This window comes from Ananas comosus, unplaced genomic scaffold (assembly GCF_001540865.1).
Source record: "Ananas comosus cultivar F153 unplaced genomic scaffold, ASM154086v1, whole genome shotgun sequence".
Lineage (NCBI taxonomy): Eukaryota > Viridiplantae > Streptophyta > Magnoliopsida > Poales > Bromeliaceae > Ananas > Ananas comosus.
The window spans coordinates 1-11,183 of NW_017891139.1; the positions used below are offsets into that span (position 1 = coordinate 1).

At 44.7% G+C, this 11,183-nt stretch overlaps 1 long non-coding RNA gene across 1 annotated transcript; it reads right to left on the bottom strand.

The window, feature by feature from the left end:
* Window positions 1-8,901: 8,901 nt before the first annotated feature.
* LOC109704678 lies at window positions 8,902-10,186 on the bottom strand. The gene is made up of 3 exons (XR_002214458.1): window positions 10,129-10,186; window positions 9,949-10,012; window positions 8,902-8,920 (listed from the first exon to the last, which is right to left on the bottom strand). It is a non-coding gene; the product is annotated as an uncharacterized LOC109704678 (long non-coding RNA).
* Window positions 10,187-11,183: the final 997 nt, after the last annotated feature.

Below are 11,183 nucleotides of genomic sequence, written 5' to 3' on the forward strand. Positions count from 1 at the left end.
GTCGAGTGGATATAATCTCACTTTCTTAGGACGGCCGGTGTAACCGATAGTGTCCGATTTTCGACCTAATTCGGCACTTAACTACAAAGTAAGTCTTTAAATTCCATGCGTTTTTGGACTAAAGTTAATACCTCAAGAGACCGCCTCCAATAGCTTCCGACCAGTCAGGCGGGCTGCACGACGTGCCAAAGCTCGTTCGCTACGTCTCGCTGGCGACAACATCTGTAGAGGCATCACCATATCGAACATTATATAGGGCAAATTAGTTCGGAATCTTGCAAATTCATGTTTTAACTGAATTCTCTGCTTAACCTCAGGTTAGTATCTTCCAAAGCCACATCAGCAGTGTACAAGTTTCAGCTGAACAAGGCTCGAAAGAACCGTGCTGCGAAAGAAGGTAATTCTAATTTGGCATCAATTCGCGCAAATAAGTGCAATAGTTCTAATTCAACTTCAAAAAGGCTAATAAATTCCAATAAGCTTTAAAGTAGCTTATGCCCTGTCTAAAGAAGGTTAATTCAGCATCTATTTTAACTTTTCATCTTTATGGCTGAAATCTCACCTATGCACAGCAAGAATCAAAAACCCGAAATTATTACTCAAATCGCAAATAGGCTACGTCGATAACGGCAGAAAGTGAGGTGAATACTTTCTCAAGCTTCCAACCAGTGACACTGCTGGTCGCAAGGGCTGCGAAAACCCGTCGCAAAACACTCGCTCAGCTACGTCATAAGGGCTCTGCTACGCCTCCGCGAACTACGAGGAATAAGCGCGGTCACGAAACGAGCCGAAATCAACGATTTCTTCGTAGAGAGAGAGAAACCCTAGAGAGAGAGAGAAATGAGAGAAGAAAGAGGCACTTCTCTGAGGCTCAAACATGCATATCTGAACATCGTCAGGTCGAGCTGGGGTTAATAAGATAGGGATCAAGTGTGAAATTACGAAAACAGCCCTGCTGCCCCACGAATCTGCCAAGCTGTACCGGACAAGTGATGCTTACGGTACAGCAAGAAGATAAACCCTGATTTTCGCACAGATCAATGCAATTTCCTCACTTTTAACCCTCCAATCACTGCGGCCCTCTAAACTTACTCAAATCACTTGTCCCAAGCTCATTTAGACAGAAGAATAGTTCACACTTTCATTCCACACAATCGACACCTCAATTATGCGAAAGTCCAGTTGTATTACACTTGAGACACTTGAATACCGATGCACATGGAATTGGGAACAATGCTCACTTTAAATTGGAGTTTGAGATGTGTCGCGGTATGGCTTTCTCGCCGGTAGAGCAATAGTCGAATGTGATGGTAGTACCTGCGTTGATCAGAAGCGGCGATGGGCCAATGACATGTGCCCTTAAGCAATACACCAGTGATATCGAATCGGAACGTGTTCCCCGGTAGGAGAGTAGTGGCAAGGAGAATTTCTTGCATGTATAATCACTTTGTGGTGTTGCAGCATAGCCAAATGTGAGTTAAACTTGTTCTCACGTTGTAAGCACACTGCAACTGGACCTTTGCAAAGATTGGCGAGCGTTCGAGTGTTTGATCTGTGTGTCAAGATTTTCAGAACGGTTTCTGGAAGGTCGTAAGACAGTGGTTCCGACCTATGCTCGCATCCGAAATTGTGGTTTAGAGCGTGGTACCAAAAACCCAAAAAATAATGGATTTGGTTTAGCCTCTAGGTTAGCCTTTGCAGAGGGCGTGTAGCTAACCGGCTACGTGGGTGACTGGCTGTACCGGTACACGCCATGCAACCTGTTAGCATTGTCTCAGCCAACTCCCAAGGACTTCGGTTTGGGCTGTTTTCGTGGGAGGGTCGTAAACCAAGGTGACCGGCCCGTGTACGGTTACCCAGAGGACAAGTAATGTCTCTAGGGCGCCGACGGCACGTCGGCGTCGTTCGTCAGCAGTCTGATCCTCCTGTCACTGCTCGCTTTAACAGAGGTCGCCACGATTTTTGAGCTGTCCGAACTTGGCACTGGGGTTTTTCGTCGCGTTTGTGCCTAATCTATTTAGCACCCACGCCCCTTAGGGCACCTCCTGAGCTCAGATCACAGGGAGGAGAAGGTAGGGTACCCCCCCTCACCATCTCTTTGGATTTTAACCCTTTTTAGCTTAGATTTTGGTGGATTAAACCTCCTTTTTGCTTCTTTTGCTTGTTGGAAGCTTTTCCACCATTGGAGCTTGATCTTGGAGCTTGGGGAGAGGGAGATCTCCACTCTTGGAGGATTTTGAACCTTGTTTGAAGCTTCTAAAAGGTTGGTAGCTCATCCTCTCCCTTAGATTAGACTTTTATTGGCTTCTTTGTGATGAAACCCTAGAATGAGGTTTTAGGGTTTAATTTGGGCATTTTGAATCTAGGGCTTCTGGGACTAGATTGAGTGGATTAGAGGCTTCCATTAGGTTGGATTGGAAGGGCTCTAGCTCTCTTTTGGAGCTTTAGAGGAGATTTTTGCACTAGAGGTGAGTTTTTCTCACCTATGCTTGAATAGCTTAATGATTGAGCTAAGTATTGTCCGTATGGTTCGTGTGACACTTGTTCTTATACCTTTAGGGTACTAGGAGTGTGGAGGACACCCTCGTTGGAACAAACGAAGAGCTTCGTTGTCATCGGTGGGTTTGGCTTCATGAAAACAGGGCGAAATGGCCCCTAAGCTTTCTAAACCTTTCGTATACTATTTTTGAATGCATTTTCATGCTAAATATGATTTATGAGAATTTTAGAGTACTTAATATGCATGCATTATGTACGATGAAAATTTGCACTCTATATAGTAGAGCTACCTGTGTAGGCTGCATGCATTATGAAGGTATTTAACTTTGTAAATGAGAATAAGTCTCTTATGTTTGAAATGATGAGTATTATGCATTCTTGAATGTAATAATACCATGCTTGGACTCGTTCAACACAAGTGTCATAAAGGGGCACTTGAAATTAGTAAACTATGAAAATGTAACATAGAGACATAGTGATAGGCCATTGGACATCTATTATTTTCATGTTTTAGACATGATGATATAGAGGTAGGCCTATGAGTGAGTTGTGACATATTCCATATTGTAGACATGAGGACTTGATACTTGAGACATACTGATAGCATGCTTGCCATTGTGCTCATTCGCACATGCTTGTGAGGGTCGCTCCCTACAAGCCGGCACTCCGGAGTTGGCCTTAGCGATACGTTCACCGTGCAGGATTGGACGCCGAAGTGGATTGCCCTAGGAAAGGCTCATTCCTAGGGTGAGAATGTTGACTACCATGGGGCCATTAGGCGGGGCAAAGCCAGACAGCCTTCGGGTGGGCCATTAGGGAACTTTCACTAGAATAGTAAACAATGACATCTTTACTATGATACTGTGGGCATTGGGTTAGTTGCATATTCATGCATTTATACATGTTGAATATTCCTGTGCATACATTATAGTAGTTGTTTTCTTACTTATACAAATCATGCTAAGTAGAGATATCTTGATTATTGGGGTACTCGTTTATTTATTTATTTACTGTGCTTTTATCGCTTTTACCTTATGTAATACACTGACTCTAGCAAATTGCGGAGTCCGAGTGTGTGGAATGAGTTGTGGAACTATCCTACATGTTCTAAATGACTTGGACAAGTTTTTGAACAAGTTTGAGAGTGATTGGAGGGTTAAATGTGAGAAATTGCATCAACTGGCGAAAATCAGCCTTTTTCTGCTTGCTGTACCGGTACAGCCATCACCTTGTACCGGTACAAGCTGGCAGATTCGTGGCAGCAAGGTTAGTTTGGTAATTTCACATTGGATACCTACCTATTTGATCCCAGCACGACTCTGGGACTTCAGTGGAGTATGCAAGAGTTCTGGGAAAGCTTCTTTTACCTTCTTCTCTCTCTCTCTCTAGGGTTTTTTCTCTCTCTACGTCGACTTCGCCGATTTCGCTCGTTTTCGTCGCCGCGTGCGTTCTTCGCTGTTTGCGAGCGTCGCAGGGCCTACGTGGACGTGTGAGGGAGTATTTTGGAGAGTTTTTCGCAGCTCTGAACCAGCAGGTCACTGGTTGGAAGCTGGAGAAGGTAATCGACTCACTTTCGCCGTTATCGACGTTCTATTCGTCGATTTGAGTAATGATTTCGGTTCTTTTGCCTTACATATACTATGCTTAATCTGAGATTTCAGCAATTAAAAGTTGGATTATTTCTAGGTCTGTGAATTAGAGCTCCTTAGATCAGGGATAACGTCTTTGAAGATTAAATTCGAAGAAATAAATATAGCCATTTATGAAGGCTATATATCGGAACTATACACCCACGGGCCAATTCATGGCGACTCCGAACTATGACGTGCCATGTTTGAATTTTCTCTTCGCACAGCCGGTCTTCACGAGTCTCCGAATGAAAGACACAACTGAACTTGTACTCTTGATGAAGCTGAAGTTCGGAAGCTAACCCTACACTGAGGATAAGGCACCGGATTTCAGTTAGAAAACTGAATTCCGCCAAGATTCCGACTATATTGCTAATATATGGATACGATTTCTGATGCTACGTGTATGCGTGTTTGAACGCACCACCCCCAGGAGAGTATACAGACCGCGACACTCCCCAACAACCTTTGGTCAATCAATTACGTTTGGCTTATGAGAAAGCCTTAGAGCAACTTAATTTGGAGAATAACAAAAAACGTGAAACCAAAACAGCGAATTATCTAAGATTCTCGACTTAATAGCAGATGCGATATCTGAGCTCGAATCTGGACATTTCGGCTGACAGTAAATTTTAATGCCGATCTTACGTTTGTTCTTATCCAGGCAGCATTGGGGGCTTCGTTAGACCCCCCGTTTGTTGCGGACTTCTTGGGATAATTGGAACCTTGTACTAGGTGGGTCGGACCTAACCAGAGCAAGTGAAACTCCTCTATGTTCTATATGTATTATAGAAATGGTCTTATTGTGTGCTTATGTGATTGTTAAAGGGCTCGGAACTCGTCATCATGACGTTTGTCATATGTGAATGAGCGTTCATGCATAAAAGTACTCATGCATTCAAGTATTTTGTTTTGTTCAGTAGAACAACTAAGAATTCAGTTTATTATGTTTCTATGATATAGAGAACATATATACATGAAAGTATTTACATTTATATTCAATTCAGTTGAATGACTTATGAACAAGTGTAGGATGCACTTTAAAGTAGAGAACAATGACATTCTCTTGACTTGAACGTAGAGAACTATGACATGCTCTGGACTATGTTGATAGTGCCATACTAGTGAAAAGATTATAATGCTATGTGATTTCGCTTTACCCTTACATGTTTACAATCTAGTGATTACTAGCTCTTGTTACTATTGTGTATTGAAATTCCGATCAGAGGATCGAGGGTAAGAACTTTGCAATGAAAACATGAGAATTGAGACATGTGGACAGTGAAATATGCTTGCTTGCCATCGTGCTCATTCGCACACGCTTGTGAGGGTCGCTCCCTACAAGCCGGCACTCCGGAGTTGGCCTACGCGACAGTTGCTCGCCCGTGCGGGATTGGGTGCCGAAGTGGATTGCCGTGGGGAGTGTATACTACCACGGGGCCATTAGGCGCGGCGCAAGCTGGGCTACCTTGGGTAGGTCCCTGTGAATGAAAGGAAAGTACTAAATGAAAAGGGACAGTAATGAATGTTTATTACTTAAAGTGTACAGTAGTCACTTTTATGTTCGTGCTTATACTCATGTCTATGTTCATGATTACAGAAGTTGCTATATCTCTTTTATGCAAATGGTTCATTACTGTAGAAAGCTATTACATGTTGATTACATGCTTATTACTTATTAGCCTCATGCTTATAAATCATGCAATTATTGTTTTTTTGCTTTCATTTAGTACATCTTGAGCCTAGTGGTGTAATTCGCCGAGGCTGGCGGCTTACCCACTGGGAACTATTGTTAATAGTTCTCACGCCCTTTTGGTGGTTGTTTTTACAGAGCCTGTTACAGGAGAGGCTAGGGATCGTGGCAAGGGAGTCGCGCCTAGCTAGGGACTATTAGGAGCGTGCTAGTCGATCACCTTGCTACTCGGGCTACGGCCGAGGGTGATGTCCCTATGTATAGAGAGACCACCGTTGTACCTATTCTTTTTGTATACCCATGATGTATATTTTACTTTCGGGGTTGAGATTATAGTGGTGTTACTTCTCCTTTTTGCTGAGATCTTAGATTTGATACTCGTTGTATATCGACTTGTACATTGCTCTGATATCAGGATAGGACTTTCTTTGTTTTTACTTCCTATCGACTTGTTGCTTGTAGACGCCTTATATACTGCAGGTGTATGGCGGGTCTGTGCACGTGCCGGATATGCTTCCGCTGGTACCCGGGCGTGACAGATTATAGTGGTATCAGAGCCTAGGGTTGAGTCTTAGTAGACCTAGCAAACCTTAGGCTGGTTGGACTATAAGGATAGGCTCGTGAGAGACGATGTCTAGTCGAGGTTATTGTTAGCGAAAGTACTTTGATTGGGTACTTATAAACTCCGAATAGTAGGAGTTTGATCGGGAGGTGCAATTACTAACTTTGCAGAGGGTCACGTTGGCGGCCGACAACGTGACATCGGAAGTTAGTATGCGTTACATCTCATTGCTTTCGCTTAACTAGTTGGTTTCTATCCTCGATGAGGGTTCAGTAGTATAGGGTTTATTGACCTATGTTTGTTTTTGTGCTGCAGCTTAAGATGCCGTTGACTCGTTCGCAAGCCGCCGGGGCAGCTGAGGCGGCGGATGCAGAGGAAGTGGGGACTTCTGTTACTTCGGGATCTAGTGGGATCCATGAGTTGCAGGATCAGCTTGCGAAGCTGACAGATTTGGTTGCTCAGCAGGCTGCGGCCGCGCGACAGCAGATGGATGCTGCCCGTCGACAGGAGGACAGGATGAAGAGGTTAGAGGATCTGTTACTGCGGCAGACGACTGACAGAGAGATTCCAGATTCTGTACTTCCAGATTCTGTACCTATAGCACCAGAGAGGGGCACCACAGTGAGAGCACAGTCACCTGTACTTGACACACCCCCAGTAGCTCCGAGGGCAGAGACCCGACAGGAGACAGTAGTACCACCACCAGTACCTGTAGCAGCAGCTGGGACAGTGTTACCCGAGATGGTGGGGGTTGAGGAGCGAGAGCGGATGATGGAACGACTGAATGAATTCCGTCGCTGCAACCCTCGTATCTTTGATGGGGAGAAGGCGGATCATTGGGTGGTCGAGAAGTGGTTAATGCACATGGAGAAGCTATTTTATGATACTTTTGTTGAGGAGCGGTATCGAGTTTGGTTTGCGACACACCACCTTGATGGCGAGGCTTACAGGTGGTGGGTGGACATTCGTGAGGATCCCAGTGCTGATTTGTCTGTTATTACGTGGAACAGGTTCAAGGAACTGTTGTTGACTACGTACTTTCCTCAGAGTGTTAAGAGACAGATGGAAAGGGATTTGAGAAACCTGAGGCAGGGGGACAGGACAGTGGCAGAGTACGAGCGAGAGTTCTCCCGATTACTGCACTGTGTCTCTTTTGTAGTTCGAGATGATGAGGACAAGGCTCGCATTTTCGAGGTGGGTTTGCGACCTGCGATTTTTCGATTGGTCCAGGCGTCAAACCTATCTACTTACAGGGATGTAGTGAACAGAGCATTGATCGTTGAGAAAGGGGCGGAGATAATGAAAGAAAGGGATGTCGTAGATAGAAGCAAGGGAAAGAGACCAGCAGCTGAGAGCAGTGGTCAGCAGTCCTCCAGGAGACCGCCAAAGTACCCGAGGGGTCAGTCAGGACAGTCGAGGGGTCGAGGTTCTTCAGCACCCCGTGGAGCACCCGAGCGTCGTCGACCGCCGCGTTGTGTTATCTGTGGTGGGCCTCACGTACCGCCACAATGTCCACAGCGTGGGGGCAGGTGTTTTCTTTGCGGCCAGGAGGGCCACTTTCGCTCAGAGTGCCCGAGAGGTTCTTTGCCAGCACCCTCATCAGCGACTGCACCTGCATCTTCAGCTCCGAGCCAGGGGACCCCGACAGCGCCTTATCAGTCTAGGCGACCATCAGGACAGCGGCAGTCGGAGAGTTCACAGCAGGGTTCGAGTGGGCGGATGTTTGCGGCCGAGTCTGAGGGCGTCTTAAGCTGCAGCACAGGAGGTCGTAGCATAGGTCATTATTATGCTTTACTACTGATTCGTGTTCGTGGATAGAAACTAACTAGTTAAGCGATAGCAATGAGATGTTTCGCATTCTAACTTCCGATGTCACGTTGATCGGCCGCCAACGTGACCCTCTGCCGAGTTAGTAATTGCATCTCCCGATTTAGCTCCTACTATTCGGAGTTTATGGGTACGCAGTGATTGTACTTTCGCTGACCATACCCTTGATGTTCGTGAGTTTTGCTCTCGCTAGCCTATCCTTATGGTCCAGGCAGCCTAGGGTTATGCTAGTGGATTTACTAGGACTACACACCCTAGGTGAGTTTGATGTAGTATTGGGTATGGATTTGTCACGCCCGGGTACCAGCGGAAGCATATCCGGCACGTGCACAGATCCGCCATACACCTGCAGTATATAAGGCGTCTACAAGCAGCAAGTCGATAGGAAGTAAAAACAAAGAAAGTCCTATCCTGATATCAGAGCAATGTATAAGTCGATATACTATCAGCAAAAGGGCAAAGAGTGTCCAATCTAAGATCTCAGCTAAAAGATGAGAAGTATCACCACTATAATTTCTGATTCCGAAAGTAACACATATACATCATACAGGGTATCCAAAAAGAATAGGTACAACGGTGGTCTCTCTATACATAGGGACATCACCCTCGGCCGTAGCCCGAGTAGCAAGGTGATCGACTAGCACGCTCCTAGTAGTCCCTAGCTAGGCGCGACTCCCTTGCTACGATCCCTAGCCTCTCCTGTAACAGGCTCTGTAAAAACAACCACCAAAAGGGCGTGAGAACTATTAACAATAGTTCCCAGTGGGTAAGCCGCCAGCCTCGGCGAATTACACCACTAGGCTCATGATGTACTAAATGGAAGCATAAAAGCAGTAATTTGCATGATTTATTTTCATGATGCTAATAATTAATGAGCATGTAATCAACATGTAATAGCTTAATCTCAACAGTAATGAATCATTTGCATGGTAGAGGTATGGCAACTTCTGTAAGCACAAACATAAGCATAAATGTGTAAGTACTACTGTACACTGTAACTAGTAAGCATTCATTACTGTCCTTTGTCATTTAGTACTTTCACATCAATAGAGTTTTACTTTCATCCACAGGGATCTACTCAAGGTAGTCCAGCTTGCGCCGCGCCTAATGGCCCCGTGGTAGTATACACTCCCCACGGCAATCCACTTCGGCACCCAATCCCGCACGGGCGAGCAACTGTCGCGTAGGCCAACTCCGGAGTGCCAGCTTGTAGGGAGCTACCCTCACAAGCGTGTGCGAATGAGCACAATGGCAAGCAAGCAAGGTCCATAGTCCAACATATCTCAATTATTACAATTTCATTTGCAATATTCTCGGTCTCGATCCTCGATCGGAATTTCAATATAACAAATATGAACAATAACTAGAATCCACTAGTTTAGTAAGCATGTAAGAGTAATGCTAATTTACAGGCATTAGAATCTTTTCACTATCATGGCACTACCAACATAGTCCCAAAGCATGTCACGGTTCTCTACTTTAGAGTCAATATCATTGTTTTCTACTTTACAAAAACATAATTACCATGTCCATTGGTTATTCAACTGAACTAAAGATAAACATAAACATAAGCATAAATACTGTTATGCATAAATTCTCTCTACTTCATAGAGATTCTAGTCAATGTTATGGCAAAGAAGTTCCGAAGAACCATATAGTGACAATATCGCACAACTATGTCAATTCGATACATATAGAACATAGGGGAGCTTCACTTGCTCTGGTTAGGTCAAACCCACCTCGTACTAAGCTCCAAAACAGTGTGCAAGGGTCCCAAATCAGCCCCACGAGGTCCCACTGCTGCTGAAAATAAGGTATCAAAACCGTGTCAAAAACACGACCGAAATGTCCGATTTCGGCCTAATTTACACTTAGTGCAAGGTAACCCCTTGAATCCCTATTCTGGGCTAGAGTAATACCTCAAGTTAAGCTTCCAAAAGGTCCTCCAAGGCCAGTCGAAGACGGTCCAAGGGTCAAACACCCTCTCGCTGCGAACAATACCGAAACGGCATCAATGTAGTCGATTATAAGCTATAATAGTCGAATTCTCGCAAGATTGAATTCCTAGCTGAAATTCCTGCTTACCCGAAGTTAGAACACCTTCTAAACTCGGTCCCAAGGTCACTAATTTCGTTTAATAAGGTTCAAAAACCTGCTGCGAAGAGAACAATTTTCAAATTGTATCAATTCGGTCGCGTAACCCGTATATAGTCCGAAATAGCTTCATAAATGGCTAGTTATTCCAATTAAGCTTCCAAGTAGCCTATTCCAGATCTAAGAGGGTTAATTCTCAGCTAAATATCTCATATATACATGCTGAAATCTCAGTTTAAAGCAACTAGAAGCAACAACTCCAAAACTATTCATAACTCGTCCAAAAATTGCCAAAAAAATGGAAAACGTGAGCCGATTACCTTCTCAAGCTTGCAACCAGTGAGCTACTGGTCCAGGGCTGCGAAAAACTCTCCAAACCACTCCCTCACACGTCCACCAAGGCTCAGCGACACCCGCAACCAGCGAAAATCGAGCGAGGCGACGAAAATGAGCGAAATCGTCGAATTCTTTGTAGAGAGAGAAAAACCCTAGAGAGAGAGAGGGAGAGAAGNTATAGTGGTGTTACTTCTCCTTTTTGCTGAGATCTTGGATTGTATACTCTTTGTATATTGACTTGGATTTGATACTCGTTGTATATCGACTTGTATATTGCTCTGATATCAGGATAGGATTTTCTTTGTTTTACTTCCTATCGACTTGCTTGTTTGTAGACGCCTTATATACTGCAGGTGTATGGCGGGTCTGTTCACGTACCGGATATGCTTCCGCTGGTACCCGGGCGTGACAGCATTATTGATGCCAAAATTGAAATTAACACGCCGACTTAGCCCACGTGTGAGCCAAAGAAATAAGGACACGTGGAACACCAGGAGTCGGCAATAAAGCGCCTGAAAGTCAAGAGCGTTTAGGCGGGAATGGT